The 17,852-nt window shown below is 35.4% G+C and overlaps 1 protein-coding gene across 5 annotated transcripts in view; it reads left to right on the forward strand.

Moving 5' to 3' along the window:
- LOC115220479 (zinc finger protein 474-like) overlaps positions 1-17,852 on the forward strand; it is a 105,433-nt gene that overhangs the window by 26,065 nt on the left and 61,516 nt on the right. For 2 of the 5 annotated variants that reach the window (XR_005002494.1, XM_029790612.2), the window contains exon 1: positions 6,209-7,806. The exons of 2 other annotated variants lie outside the window; for them this stretch is intronic. The gene's annotated coding sequence lies outside the window, so the exon portion shown is untranslated. Of the gene's footprint in view, positions 1-6,207; positions 7,807-17,852 lie in introns of those variants that run through there. One more of the 5 variants, XM_036509991.1, reaches the window with a different exon arrangement.

The following is a 17,852-nucleotide window of genomic DNA, read 5'->3' on the forward strand; positions in this document are numbered from 1 at the left end:
AACGATTTAAAAAAAAATTTACCGTAATTTGTTTTCCATTTTTAATGCATTTTTTTGCTATTTTTTGGCTATAACTCTCTAAAAATGCTTATATAGTTATTTCCCTTACAAACCCGAGCAACGCTGGGCGATACTGCTAGTTAATTATAATTTAACTGCAGTCATAATAATGTTTTTTTATTATTATTGGAACAAAGTTACGGATTTGGATAACCAGATCTGCCGATTATGTTGGTTCCCCTTTATTACTGATATTTATTATCCGCAGTAGAACGTAAAGTGAAGTTGCTCCTGGTGGGATAAAGGACCGTAAATAAAATACTTTTGGGCATTTTGTCCATCTCCCCACTATACTCTGTCAATAGTTATAACAACCGTTGTTTAAACAATTTAACTCTAGCTCTAACGTTAAAAAAAAAACATAGAAAAGTCATAGAAGAGGCATGAATGTCACAACACCCGGTCTTGCTAGTCTGAATGCAATAGATAAATACGATTAATTACCGGGATGTACTTGCATAGCGAGTGACTTGATCTGAGATCGTGTGCTGGAACGAAAACAATTGCAGCGTGGAAGGTGTTTATAAGCCATTTAAGAAACACACAAAAACCGTTAGATTCACTTCAACATTTAAGTCTAATTTGTCAAAATATTTTCGCCGCTTTGAGACCGCGACCTGTTCACTGACAAAACCTCGTGCTGCATCTCATTAATTACCGTCTCATCGATAATACAGGCAACATTTAACCTTTAACTTATTGTTTCTTTTTTATACATAATTATGCCTGGTTTTCTTTGAGAAGTGTCATCGCCTCAGTCTTTTTGTAGCTGTTTAAACAGTCTCCTTTAAGACAAGAAGTGTCATTCCCGAGGTGACGGCTCCATATATTGACTAAACGGTTCACTTTGAGACTGAGACGACAATTCCATCTTTTCGTTGTTGTGGAAACAGTTTCCTTTGAGACAAGAGCTAGTTTTACTAATAAGATGATAGCTTCTTCTTGATTAGGATGTAAACGCGATTGTTTAATTACTTGTCAGCCAGCTCTAATTAAGCAGATGTGATCAAAGCCATTCCAGTCATAAGTACCTCGTCTATTTTCTTTTTCAGATGTAGTGGATGTACAAGTACCTTATCCAATGTGTCCTCTATTTGTAAGACAATAAGTTGTGGCTTCATTGACATTTAGCTGCTGCTTCTTGCTGGACGATCATTCTGGCCGAGGCTCCATCGTTGATCTCTCTCTTTGCGCGAGTTGCACCGAGGTCCAAAACAATTCATTTTATTCAATATTCATCTTATTGGAGGGCACAGATAATCTTTCTGCGAACCTAAGGTACCTACTAGATAGACACTTGGTCAGATACACATATATTCGACAGACTTGTTTCAGTTTCCATCTACCAAATCCCAAGGATATGATAGAAGATACTTGTCCAAGGTGTTACACCGTGGGATTGAACCTGGAATCATGTGGTTCGGAAGAAAGCTTCTTTATTTCATTACATTTGCCATAAAGGCATAATACAGATGGAAGCTTTGCGGGATGGACACAGACAAAATGATGATGAAATGAACAAAAGAGATGGTTAGAGGGGGACGCAGCCAATGCCCGCCGATTGTTACTTCCCGATAACATTGTTCTTTTTTAAACAACACAAATAAGGTGTTGAACCTCTTACAACAATTACAAATTGAGGCGCTGAGCCTCTTACCAATCAAAAAAAGGTCAGCAAATATATTCGACTTCAGGCGCTAAGCCTCTTACCAAAATCACCAAGTTCGAATCAAGGCACTAAGACCTCTTACTCTGCCTCCCCGATTAAGTCTCTTGTCGCCTGCAGTCGCAAGCTGGGGCTCCATAAGAGATAATTGTATTCCTCCTCGGTAAAGGAATCCATCACCCTGTAGGAATAAGTTTCCTCCATGGCCTCCGCAGCCACCTGCAGAGGTGCCAATCCAGGCTTTCAATGCAGGTCAGGACTGCCTGTTCCCGACCTTCCACGGAAGAAAGCTTCTTACTACACAGCCATTCCTTTTTCTCTCTCCTTGTTTTTTATGTTGTGTCCCTTTCTGTAGAAGAGCGTAGGCTCGAAACGTAAAAGACTTTTTCTATTCCTGAGCGTTATACTAATACATCTGTTTGTTTTGTACACCTCCTGTCTTCGTCTTTTGTTTTTTCGTAAACTCTCCCTATATATATATATATATATATATATATATATATATATATATATATATATATATATTCTATAACAAATACTGTTACGACGAATGTAAACATTATGTCTACGCTCTATCTTAGTGGACATGAAAAGAAAGAACAGTTGTACGTACGTTTCTATTCTTGTTGGAATCTTCGTCAGCAAGATTGAATAAGTTGAAGCATGTTACACCTAGCTATCCACGAACGCGTTGCATATAAAACATCTATTTTCTAATTCTGGCACACGGGCAGCATTTTTGAAAGAAGGGGAAAGTCGTTTATATCGACCCCAGTGCTCAACGGATACTTATTTCATCGATCGATTGGTATTTTATAACCCCCGAAAGGATGAAAGGCAAAGTCAACTTCGGCGGAATTTCAACTCAGAAGATAATGAAGCAAGTGGAAAGCAATGCTAACTGGATTGACCAATCTGCATATTTAACTGCTTGGCAGCAAGATCGCACATAAAAATTACTGATGTGTGTTGTATACGGTTATGTATTTTGTTGTCATGCATTTTACAGTTGTATTATGTATTCTGGTGTATTATGTATTATGCATTCTGTAATATTCTTCAATAGGTATTCTCTAGGATTATAATAGAAATACAAAATACAAAATGGCTGACCGTTAGTAAAGAGAGACACACAAATAAGAAAGAAGAAAGCAAAGGACCACTGATGAGGTCACAGGAGTGTGACGAAAGAACTCTGGCCGAAATAAGATTAAGATTAATGTAAAAGATAAATAACACTGAAACAAAGTAACACCAAATATATAGTGCGTGTGTTTTTATTGGCTAAACTAGCAAAATGACCTTTCCTAAATACGACAATATCTGTTACAACACACTATTTCACATCAAAAATCTTGCAAAACAAATATATAAACGTAAGAATTGTAATATTTTCTGCAATATTATTCATCACGAAAAGCATATAGATTTCATAAGCACTACACAATGGTTCCTATATTTTTAAGAATGGTTTTGGATGCTTACAGCAGTGAAATAAGATTAAACTTAAATATCATTGATTTTTAACCACCGCTGACCTCCAAATGAGCTCTACATTAATACAAGGCCGCGCGTTATGTAGCAGCGAATCGTCGATTATATTGACAACAGAATTTATTTTATCAACCTTGGAAGAATAAAGGGCAAAGTCAATCTCATCTGAATTTGAACTTATATCTAAAGGGGTATAACTCGATGCCATAAAGTATTTTGTTCTATTCTCTATCGATTCGACCAATCCTTTGCCACGAATCAACAAATTTTATTTCGTCAGAAACCGTATTTTGGATTTGTTGTCACTCGGTTCCACCCTACGGCCTTCATGCACGCGCATGAATAAAGCATATTTTGTTTTTAATGCAAATAATCAAGTGCCATTCTCATAGCTAGCACATCTTTCCTACAAACTTCTTATCGCCTTTCTACTCTCATCCAGTATTTTATATCTCTAGTTCTTTTTTTTTACAACTGATTCAAATTTTCTCTTTTTATTCCCACCATTTATGTTTTTTAGTAGGTGACGCTTACCCTTACTCCCTAGCACCCTAATCTTGTCAGTGTTGGATTTCTGCAACCGAATTGAGGTGTTCAATTTTCAATGTCTGTAGGACATATTTAAGTTGGTTTTACAGATCCCAATATAATGGCTTGTGCAGCCAACTGACTGAAAACCGAAGACAAACTGTACTTTCCTTTTTCTCCTAACCTAATGAATCATCTCAGATCATTATCCAATCCTATCGAAACTTATAGAGTTACCAAACTCAAGAAATTATCGGGATATCTAAACATTTTAGAAGCAACATTCTCACTCTTCGATCACGTCGACTGAAAAACGTACAAAAAAACCTAGTAGTCATTAAGAAAGTTAATAAGAATCTGTGTAGTGGAAACTTTAGTTGGTTTTACTTTTATACGGCTATCGCATTTAGATGAATCTGTTCGGATGTCATTTAAGAAGGGACTCAGCTTCCAGATCTCTATTCCTCAATGAAAGAAGGCACGATTAACAACTATTTATTTAGAGCAAGGCCCTTTTTTCGGGTCCAAAAGGCTTCATATCAACCAAGAAAATATCCTTCCAGTTTTCTGCATTTGACTGGTTTCTATGCTGTATTGACACTAAACGATGAAAGGCAATGTGAATTATGGAGCGACTTTGAACTCTTGAACCATAACTTCCCACTGTACATTCTGTCCGTTACTCTATAGATTCTACCAATACCCTGACCCTTTTAATCTTTTTCCGGTATATTTCTCATCGTTAAGTTTGCTTTTCCTATTCTGTTTTTTTCCTATCTTTAATCCATAACTTACTTACCAACACACCTACGTATCTTAGCCCCACCTCTCTTTCTCTGTATCTCTCTGTCTCTTTCTGCCTCTCAGTCTCTGTCTGTCTGTCTGTCTCACTCTCTTTCTCTCTCTCTCTCTCCCTCAGCCTTTCTTTCTCTGTCTGTCTGTCTGTCTGTCTGCCTGTCTGTCTGTTTGTCTGTCTGTCTGTCTGTCTGTCTGTCTCACTCTCTTTCTCTCTCTCTCTCTCCCTCAGCCTTTCTTTCTCTGTCTGTCTGTCTGTCTGTCTGTCTGCCTGTCTGCCTGTCTGTCTGTATGTCTGTCTGTCTTCCTGTCTATCTGTCTGTCTCACTCTCTTTCTCTCTCTCTCTCTCTCTCCCTCAGCCTTTCTTTCTCTGTCTGTCTGTCTGTCTGCCTGTCTGTCTGTCTGTCTGTCTGTCTGTCTTCCTGTCTGTCTGTCTGTCTGTCTCTCTCTCTGTCTCTCTCTCTCTCTCTCTCTCTCTCTCTCTCTCTCTCTCTCTCTCTCTCTCTCTTTCTCTCCGTTTCTCTTCCTTGAGAAAATTATTCTTCATTTTCTGCTCTCAACTTTTTGCCAGTCTCACTCTCACTCTCACACTTTATATACATCTTCCTCGAATATTCTTTACTCTTCAACAACTTTATTCTTTTTTCATTCTTCTTTTTCCTTCATTCTTTTACCCTACATTCTCTCTCTCTCTCTTTCACTCTCTCTCTCTCACACACACACTTTCTCTCCTACTGATATTCCTCTCCCAAGAACAGTTTCTTATTGGTTACTCTCCCCTTCACCTCTTTACCTCTGCTTCACTCGTTGCCATTCTCTTGATATTTCTTCATTTATAACTCTTGTATTTTTTTCTCTGTTACAATCACAATTTCTTTCTTCCTTTCCTTCTTTCTTTATTTCTTTCATTCTTTCTTTTCTTTCTCCTTCCTTTTCTTTCCTTCTCTCTTTCTTCTTTCTTTCTTCGCTTTCTTCTTTCTTTCTCTTTCTCTTTCTTTCTTCTTCTTTTGCTTTTCATTTCTTTCTTTCTTCCTTCCTTTCCTTCTTTCTTTTGCTTCTTTCTTTCTTTTCTTCTTTCTTCTTTTGTTCTTCTTCTTTCTTTCTTTCTTCTTTCTTCTTTTCTCTTCTTTTCTTTCTCTTTCTTTCATCACATATTTTCTTTCTTTCTTTCTTTCTCTTCTTCTTTCTTTCTTTTCTTTTATTTTCTTTCTCTTTCCTTCTTTCTTCTTTCTTTCTTTCTTTCTTTTCTCTCTTCTTTCTTTCTTTCTTCCTCTTCTTCTTTCTTTCTTTCTTTTTTCTTTCTTTCTTTCTTTCTTTCTTTCTTTCTTTCTTTCTTTCTTTCTTCTTCTTTTCCTTTCTTTCCTCTTCTTTCTTTCTTGTTCTTTCTCTTTCTTCTTTCTTTCTTTCTTTTCTTTCCTTTCTTCCTTCTTATCTGTCTTGTTCTTTTCTCTTTCTTTCTCTTCCTCTCTTTCTTTCATTCTCTCTTTCTCTTCCCTCTCTCCTCTCTCTAATCCCTTTTCTCGTCTACCGACCTTACTCAAGTTATGTCCTTTCTTATTTCACATTTAAAAAAAATTTTCACTGTCATCACATCGACCTCCTCTTTTCAAGTATTCCTCTTACATTTCGAGCATATTTACATTTCTATTTCTCCCACTTCGCTTTCCCCTATTTTCCCCCTTGTATTCTTATTTATGTCTCCATCTTCTCCAATTCGTTTATGTTTTTTCCTGACATTCCTCACGCCAATACAATTTCCACACAGACGGCGTAACACAGCAAAGACTACTTTTCGGCTGCAGTCCAGCCAACTTGAAGCACACGACGCCATGAAAGAAAATATCGACACTGGAAAGTAAAACGAAAATATTTAAAAATCTTGCTAAAATAGCTGGAATACATTTGATAAATATATTTGGATGGAAGTTGTAGTTATTGATGTTTACTTGATTAAATGATTTCTAAGGCGCCCATTTGGTTTAGTCAACTGATTGATCGATCGATCGATTGATTGATTGATTCGAAGCGAGTTGCTAAAACAGTCTGAGGTCGCCAGTCAACACTTCGATGCTAGAAGTCTTTAGCAGACGATAAAACGATGAAGGAGGGAAACACGACACTTCCACCTCGTATTTTCACTTTCACACGTACACAAACATACATATACACATAAATGCACACTCACACGTACATAAACACATTGGTACGCTTATTCGTTGCAAAGACAGAGAAAAATAATAATGAAAAAAACTGAGAAAGAGAAAAGATAATCAGAGAGAAACTGACTGAGAGACCGAGAAGGAGGGAGAGAGAGACAGAAGAAGAAAGAGATGAGAACGACCGGGAGAGAGAGGTAGAGATAAACATATATCGAAAGACAGCAATTTGAGTAACAAATGCAGAGTGATAAGATGAATAAATAGTGAAGAAAATAGATAGAAAGACAGAGTAATGTTGAGTGGCAGAGAGAAAGACTTTGAGAGAGTGATAGCGAGATTTAGACTGAGTGAAAGATAGTGAGAAAAAGACAGAAGGAGGGGGATAAAAAGACAGTAAAACAGAGAAAGACAAATATATTCGCAGATTACAGTGACACAGACAGAGAGTAAGAAAAAAGAAGCGAGAAGAAAGAGAGAGAAAGACAAAAAAAAGGAGAGAGAGAGAGAAAGATTGAGTGAGATAAACAGACATCGATAGAGATGTGTCAACAATACACGGTCGGTCTTGTACTTTCGCCTTTAAACATGTGGGGTACACACATAAACATACACACATTAATATATGCGCACTTATACTGAAACACTCGTACACACTGACATGCGTAGAGTCACGCAGTAAACACGCACAAACGCACAGAAGGGAAAAAACGCGAGCAGACAAAACCACAAACAAAAACACACCGATGCACCCAGCCCACCCGTACACCAAAATGCAGAACAGGCCAAAGAAGTGAGCACACCCACCCAAACTACATGGCAATTCTTTACCACCCGTATTTACCTGTATCTTTCTTTATCGTGTATCGCGATGTATCGTGATGCAATGGAATTGATTCCGTCGTGTTGATAGATTGATGCACCCCCAATCAAACAAGTGGCTCTCTCCTCCGAATAATTTGTAGCCAATCCAAGAAAAAGTGACTTTGTATCATATAAAAATATCAAAAGGATATACATACATATATACACACATATGTATGTATAAACGCACACACAATTTATAAGTTACGTTTACTAAAACACGTAACACGTATAATCAACAGGTAAGTGTTGTTATTTGTATGTTTTGACCATTTCCTTGTAGACTTCTTAAAAACTATTTCTTTAATTTTATAATGGAATTTAATTACTTAACCAATTAATCCGCAATTGTTCTAAATTGTTCTTATTTTCCATTGTTTTTTTATTTCTAACTTATCTTAATGTGTAGATGTATGTATGTGTCAGTGCACGTATGTGTGAGTGAATGAATGTGTTTATAAACATTTGTATATGTCTGTCTATATGTGTGTGTGTGCATGTGTATACGTGAGTGTGTATGTGTGTGTGTGTGTGTGTGTGTGTGTGTGTGTGTGTGTGCGTGTGCGTGTGCGCGGGCGTCTACTCACCGATATATTTGTGTTATAGAAATCAATATTATTTTATATTTCCGTCTATGTTTATTGTTTTGGCTAACGGGGAAAAAAAAACACTATTAAAAACCATTTTTTTTTCTGCCATAAGATAAAGTACCAGTCAAATACTAAGGTCTATGGTATCTGCTACTTCCCTTCCCCTCAAAACTGCAGGCCTATTGCCAATTATTATTATTATTATTATTATTATTATTATTAGTAGTAGTAGAGTAGTAGTAGTAGTAGTAGTAACAGCAGCAGTGTAGTGCTGGTGGCGATGATGATGCTAGTGGCACAATAGTATTAGTAACAGTAGTGGTGGTAGTGGCGGTGGTGAGGGTGATGGTGGTGAGGGTGATGGTGGTGGTAGTGGCGGTGGTGAGGGTGATGGTGGTGGTGGTGACGTCGGTGATAGTAGTAATGGTATTAGTAGTGGTGGTTTAGTGATAGTAGTAGTAGTAGTAGTAGTAGTAGTTAGTAGTAGTAGTAGTAGTAGCAGTAGTAGTAGTAGTAGTAGTAGTAGCCATCGTACTCATTAATAAAAAGAAAGAGAAATATGATTGTTCCGTTTAAATTGCGTGTCTGACTCCTATTGCGTAAGACCTTGTTACGTCGTCACATAAAACGTCGTCAGCATCTATCAATATCATCGCCATCCGTGTTGTCGATATTATTAAGTGATGACGTAGAAGGAACGGGATGAACATCACAGTTCTCCGTTTCTGAATTACGTTGCTGCATCGAATACATTGTGGCCACCTCACAAAAATCACCATTCCCAAATGGGTTGTTGTTGTTGTTATTATAGAAATAGATTGTTGTTGTCTTCTTCTTCTTCTTCTTCTTCTTCTTCTTCTTCTTCTCCTCCTTCTTCTTCTTCTTCTCCTCCTCCTCCTCCTCCTCTTCTTCTTTCTTCTTCTTCTTCTCTTCTTCTCTTCTCTTTTTCTTCTTCTTTTTCCTTCTTCTTCTCTCTTCTTCCTCTCCTCCTCCTCCTCCTCCTCCTTCTTCTTCTTCTTCTTCTCCTTCTTCTTCTTCTTCTTCTTCTTCTTCTTTTCCTCCTTTTTCTTCTTCTTCTCCTTCTTCTCCTTCTTCTCCTCCTCCTCCTCTTCCTCCTTTTCTTCTTCTTCCTCTACTACTACTACTACTACTACTACTACTACTTTCTGCTTTCTCTTTAAAATAAGTACCTGTTGAGCACCGGCAGTCGATGTAATCGACTTCTCCCCGTCCCTCAGAACTGCTTGCCTTAACACGCCGGACAAAATGCTTTGCAACATTTCGTCCGCCTTCACGTTCTAAGTTCAAATACCGCCGAGGTCAACTTCGCCTTTCATCCTTTCGGGGTCGATGAAATAGGTACCATTTGAGCAATGGGGTCAATGTAATCGACTTATCTCCTACCTCGAACTTGCTGGCCGTGTTCCAAAATTTGAAACCCATTCTTCTTCTTCTTCTTTTTCTTCTTCTTCTTCTTCTTCTTCTTCTTCTTCTTCTTCTTCTTCTTCTTCTTCTTCTTCTTCTTCTTCTCTTCTTCTTCTTCTTCTTCTTTTCCTACTTCTTCTTCTTCTTCTTCTTCTTCTTTATCATCTTCTTCATTTTCTTCTTTTTCTTCTTTATCTTCTTCTTCATTTTCTTCTTTTTCTTCTTCTTCTTCTTCTTCTTCTTCTTCTTCTTCTTATTATTATTATTATTATTATTATTATTATTCTGAAGAAGGCGGCGAGCTGGCAGAATCGTTAGCACGCCGGGAAAATTGCTTATCGTCCGCGTTCACGTTCTAAGTTCAAATACCGCCGAGGTCAACTTCGCCTTTCATCTTTTCGGGATCGATGAAATAAGTGTCAATTGAGCAGAAGGGTCGATGTAATCGACTTATCCTCTCCCTCGAACCTGCTGCTCTTTACGTTCTGAGTTCAAATTCCGTTCGGGTTGACTTTGCCTTTCATCCTTTCTGGTTCGATAAAATAAGTACCAGTTACGCACTGGGGTCGATGTAATCGACTCGGCCTTTCCCCTTCAAATTGCTGGCCTTATGCCACAATTTGAAACGATTATTATTATTATTATTATGCAGGCTTAGTGGCACTTTCATCCGTCTTCACGTTCTGAGTTTAAATTTCTCCGAGATCAACTTTATCTTTTATCCTTTGGTGATCAATAAAATAAGTACCAGTTGAGTACAAAGATCGATATAATCGACTATACCCTTTCCCCAAATTTCAGGCTTTGTGCTTATAGTAGAAAGGATTATTATTATTATTATTATTATTATTATTATTATTATTATTATTATTATTATTTATTATTATCATAGTTATTATTAGTATTATTATTATTATTACTATTATTATTATCACTTATTATACTATTATTATTATATTATTATTATTATTATTATTATTATTATATTTATTATCATAGTTATATTATTATTATTTATTATTATTACTATTATTATTATCAATTATTTATCTATTATTATTGTTATTATTATTATTATTATTATTACTATTATTATTATTATCAATTATCATTATTATTATTATTATTATTATATTATTATCATAGTTATTATTATTATCATTATTATTATTGAGTTAGACGGTAGTGCATGCTATCAAAATAACACTGGGGTACGCATATACGAAGCCCAGTATACCCATCATATACCCATCATGATTATTAATATTATTATTATTATTATTATTATCATTATTATTATTATTATTATCATTATTATTATTACTATTATTATTATCAATTATTATTATTATCATTATTATTATTATTATTATCAATTATTATTATTATCATCATCATTATTATTATTATCATCATTATTATTATTATTATTATTATTACTATTATTATTATCAATTATTATTATTATTATTATTATTATTATTATTATTATTATTATTATTATTATTGAGTTAGACGGTAGTGCATGCTATCAAAATAACACTGGGGTACGCATATACGAAGCCCAGTATACCCATCATGATACTACCAGTCTGATAAGGGTACACCAGGCACATGCATCACAACGATATGTACGCGACATGGTGATTTCCTATCAAGATAAACAGCACATGACCTTGCAGGTGGGGCCCAGTTAGAATTTTCTTCAGGTTGAGTAGCCCATTCCGCTCAAAAGGTCCCTGAATAAGGGTTGTTTAAGGATGTTGAAAGAACCACCCATGTTTCCAGAGGTGAATTATTCAAACCCCAAATAATTCCTTTCAACACATGGCTATGATGCTCCCCCACTACTTCTGCTCGTGATCAGAGATGCACATATCGTCAGCCACTAAGGGACATGCTCAACTGGTTAAGGTCAAACAACTGACAAGCAAATCTGTGGTATTGAGCAGAATATTTACTGTAGCCCATCTTTTATATCAAGACAAAACAATTATTATTATTATTATTATTATTATTATTATGAGTGAGAGAGCAGTGCATACCATCAAAGTGACACTGGGGTAAAATATATGAAGCCCAGTATACCCATCATGACTACCCGTCTGACAAGGGTACACTAGGCAATTGTTATTATTATTATTATTATTATTATTATTTTGCTGGGCTTGTGCCCAAATTTGAAACTATTATTGTTGTTGTAGATGTTGCTGTTGATGTTGTGTTTGTTGTTGTTGAATTGGGTCACATGACACGATCATTAGGGCGCCAGACGAGTTCTTTGCGATATTCAGTTACGGTTGTTTTACGTTTTGAGTTCAAATCTTGCATGTGTTGAATTTGCCTTTCAGTTTTCTGGAGTTGGAAAACAAAAAACAATAGTATCACTCAAGTATTAGTGTTTCATTTGACTATAATCCTAACCTCTGAAACTTGTGGCTTTTATGCCTGCCTATGTTCGATATAATTATTATTGCTCTCCTTTTCGATCTTATCATCATCATCATCATCATCATCATCGTCGTCGTCGTCGTCATAAATATTTAAATTTTATATTCTTCTGGGCCCAACGTATTTTTATTCTGGTAATGGAATATTTTTCAGTAACACTTTCAAAGCGTTGATATATTTCCATAAGCAAATGAAAATATATTTCCATCTTCTGCGTCGTAAGACTTGCCTGGTCTTTCTTGTACTATTTCCATTCCTACTTTAAAAGTGATATTTAAAAGAAAATTACGTGATGGTCGCGCATGGTCACCGCTAGAATACCTTTAATCATAGATTTACATATCAAGAATGATCTGAAGCAAAATAATTAATGTGATTTAAAGGAGAGAAACGTTTACTTTAATATCTATATACTATTTGTGCCATGATGGAAAACAAGTTTGAATTGTTCTTATTAAGCTTCATGTCTCTCCCAACTGAGCAGAACTACGACCAAAACATTCCAACTGTTTCATCCTGGTAGAAGCCATAGCCACTCACAATAAAAAGATGTACTGGTGGAATGTCCCAGTGAGATTCTCAATAAAACGTAAGCACAACAAACCTGATATAATGATTTGGGATAGAGAAGAGAAACCGTGTACAGCTGTTGCAATTAGCTGTCCAGCGGATGTTAACATAAAGCTGAAGCTCAGTGAAAAAGAGAACTACTACGCTGAACTATTGAGAAATCCGCAGCTGCTTTATCCAGATTATAAGTTCAGGTTTATACCTGTAATTATTGGGGACCTGGGATATGTAACACACTGCCTAAATACCAATCTTGATAAATTAGGCTTCTTCTCAGAACCAGAAAGGCGAAAGGTAATTCGAAGATTACAAATCCAGTCCATCACTGGAACTATAAAAATCTGTAAAACTTTCCTGAAGTTTATAATTTCAATATATATGAACATATCTAGATATGCAACTACATGCATGAGAATGCATAGATAAAGCAAAACATACAAATCTGCACACATACATACATATATAAATACATACATACAAACTTGATATTTGTTGTGTCTCTTTGCGTTCTAAGTACAAATCTCTATTCGGGGGACAGACTTAACTCATCGCATGGTGTAGCAGCACACAAGGTACCTTGGATACCTTTAAGGGATATCACTCTGCTGTAAGCATTCAAGTCAGGTTTCCGGTTTTAGGATGATTCTGCCCTTCTCCACCACCTGTGTCAGGGCCCAATAGAAGAGCATAACCATTGCATTTCTTTTTAACTAAAAGATAACACACACACACACACACACGTTTATATGCATACTCACATTGTTTTGGTGTGTACATTCATACAGGCATACATACATACATACATACATACACACATACATACATACATACACACATACATACATACATACACACATACATGCATGCATGCATACATACATACATACATACATACATGCATACATGCAGGCATACATACATACATACATACATACATACATACAGACATACATACATACATGCAGGCATACATACATACATACATACATACATACATACATACAAACACACACATACATACATGCATACATGCATGCATACATGCAGGCATACATACATACATACATACATACATACATGCAGGCATACATACATACATACATACATACATACATACATGCATGCATACATACATACATACATACATACATACATGCATGCATGCATACATACATACATACATACATACATACATGCATGCATACATACATACATACATACATACATACATACATACATACATGCTGGCATACATACATACATGCATACATGCATGCATACATGCATGCATGCATGCATGCATACATACATACATACATACATACATACATACATACATACATACATGCAGGCATACATACATACATACATACATACATACATACATACATGCAGGCATACATACATACATGCATACATGCATGCATGCATACTACATACATACATACATACATACATACATACATGCATGCATACATGCAGGCATACATACATACATACATACATACATACATACATACATACATGCATACATGCATGCATGCATACATACATACATACATACATACATACATGCATGCATACATGCAGGCATACATACATACATACATACATACATACATGCAGGCATAATACATACATGCATACATACATACATACATACATACATACATACATACATACATGCAGGCATACATACATACATACATACATTACATACATACATACATACATGCGGCCATACATGCATACATGCATTACATACATACATACATACATACATACATACATACATACATGCATGCATGCCTGCATGCATGCATACATACATACATACATACATACATGCAGGCATACATACAAACATACCATACACATACATGCAGGCATACATACATACCATGCAACATGCATGCCATACATACATACTACATACATACTAAATACATCATACATACATACATGCAGCATACATACATACATACATACATGCAGGCATACATACATACATACATACATACTCACATACATTACATACATACATGCAGGCATACATACATACATGCAACATACATACATACATACATAATGCATGCATACATACATACAACATACATTACATACATACATACATGCAGGCATACATACATACATACAGACATACATACATGCAGCATACACTACATACATGCATAATACATACATACATACATACATACATACATGCATGCATACATACATACATACATTACATAATACATACATACATACATGCAGGCATACATACATACATGCATACATGCATGCATACATAATACATTATACATGCATACATACTACATACATACAATACATACATGCAGGATCCATACATACATACATACATATACCATACATACAACATGCAGGCATCATACATACATGAATACATACATACATACATACATACATGCATGCATACATACATACATACATACACACATACATACATACAACATACATACATACATACATACATACATACATACATACATACATGCAGGCATACATACATACATACAATACATACATACATACATACTGCAGCAGGGACATACATACATACAGCATACATTACATACATACATACATACATACATACATTATCATGCAGGCATACATAATACATACATACATACATACATACATGCATCTACATACATACATACATTACATGCATGCATGCATAATACATACATACATACATACATACATACATACATGCAGGCATACATACATACATACATACATACATACATACATACATACATACATGCAGGCATACATACATACATACATACATACATACATGCATACATACATACATACATACATACATACATACATACATACATACATACATAAATACATAGGCGTGACTGAGTGGTAAAAAGTTTGCTTTCCAACCATATGTTTCTTGGTTCAGTCCCACTGCGTGGCATCTTGGACAAGTGTCGTATCCTATAGCATCGGACCAACTAAAGCCTTGAGAGCGGATTCCCTAGTTGGAAACTGAAAGAAGCTTGCCGTATATACATGTATATGTCTGTGTATGTGTGTGTGTGTGTGTGTGTGTGTGTGTGTGTGTGTGTGTGTGTGTGTGTGTGCTTGCTTGTCTCAACTACCGTTTGACAATCAGTGCTGGTATGTTTACGTTCCCATAACTTAGCGGTTAGACAGGACGAGACCGATAGAATAAGTATCAGGCACGGAAGAAAAAATCTGCTGGGGTCGATTCGTTTGACCAAAATCCTTCAAGGCGGTGCTCCAGCAAGACCGCAGTCTAATGACAGAACCAAGTAAAGGGGGAAAAAAGAGAACGATATATATATATATATATATATAGTTATATATAGATCAATAAATGGTCTGCATTTTTAAAAAAAATTTTTCCTTGCTATGTATATATATATATATATATATATATATATATATATATATTATATATAACTTATAAAATAAGGGCAGAGAAAAATTCTAATGCCAAATATGCCGAAAAATAGACAAAATTGTCAGTTAACCATCATAATTTATGCGTCTCGGTACATGCCGAAAGAAATTTCTAAAAAATTCCGTTATAACCGTATTGGTCCCAATTTCGTGGTTAATTCGTAAGAATTTTCCCCTCGTCAGCGATTAATACGTAAGACATAAATGGAATACTTACTCATACCCATGGAAAAAGCAAGCACTAAGTCCAGAGCAGACCTAAGTACCCCAAATATATCCAAAATAGAAAAAACTTCAGCACCTCTCGAGACACGTGTGATTCGATCTAGAAACTTTCATAGAGTGAGAGAATCCGGAAGTGAACACTATTAAATTTATAACTAATGTAGGATAAGATTTTTTTCGAAACAAAAAATTTTTATTATCTTTCAGAGACGCATAAATCATAATGGTTAACTGACAATTTTGTCTTTTTTTCGGCATATTTGGCATTAGAATTGTTCTCTTGCTCTTATTTTATAAGGTATTTTTTGATATGCTGGCCATTGATAAAATCTTTTTCTTTCGAAAAAAGTCTTATCCTACATTAGTTATATATATATATATATATATGCATATATATATATATATATATACATAAATTCGGGGTGAGTACTTGATAATTATGCACCTGTGTATACCGTTTGGTGGTGTAGGTGTATACCGTTTGGTGGTGTATATATATATATATCATATATATATATATATTATATATATATATGCATATATATAGTATATATATATATATATATATATATATGTGCAATATATATGTATATATATAATATATATATATAATATATATATATATAGATATATATATATATATATGTATATATATTATATATATATATATATATATATATGTATCTCTCTGTCTGTCTGTCTGTCTGTCTCTCTCTCTCTCTCTCATCTATATATATATATATATATATATATATTATGTGAAATAGAAAGATGAATAATCTGTAGTAGATTAATCAAAAGTTTTAACCGATACCTTGGTAGCAAAAATCACAGCAGTAACAGTACGGTTTGAGGTACAACCATATGGTGTTGCAACCGTGCGTTGGTGCGGATAATTGAAATTAAAATATTATTGGTGAATTGAAGAAATGGAGCTGAACGCAGATTGAACAGAAATCGTTTTATTTCATTCTACACGTGTTTCGAAAGGCACAATTTACCAAAATCCGATTGAATAATGGAACCATATTGTGTCTTTCTCTTCAGGAAAAATAGGAAATCCGTTGGAAAAAACAAAAAGAACAGAGGCGGAGCAAAACACATCGAACTAAGCTCCTAAGAGCCCATGCCCATGGGCTCTTAGGAGCTTAGTTCGATTTGTTTTGCTCCGCCTCTGTTCTGTTTTTGTTTTTTCCAACGGATTTCCTATTTCTTCCTGAAGAGAAAGACACAATATGGTTCCATTATTCAATCGGATTTTGGTAAATTGTGCCTTTCGAAACACGTGTAGAATGAAATAAAACGATTTCTGTTCAATCTGCGTTCAGCTCCATTTCTTCAATTCACCAATAATATTTATATATATAGTTGCCGCACTTGCCCTTACCTCTCCAACACCACCCGCCTCACTAGCACCCACCATCGACCCTATCCCATCATCCACTCCTTCACCTGCACCTCCAGCAATATTATCTATTGCATCTCTTGCTCTCTCTGCAATTCCTTGTACATCGGACAAACGGGACGCCGCTTGGCTG

Source organism: Octopus sinensis, linkage group LG16 (genome assembly GCF_006345805.1).
Source record: "Octopus sinensis linkage group LG16, ASM634580v1, whole genome shotgun sequence".
Classification (NCBI taxonomy): domain Eukaryota; kingdom Metazoa; phylum Mollusca; class Cephalopoda; order Octopoda; family Octopodidae; genus Octopus; species Octopus sinensis.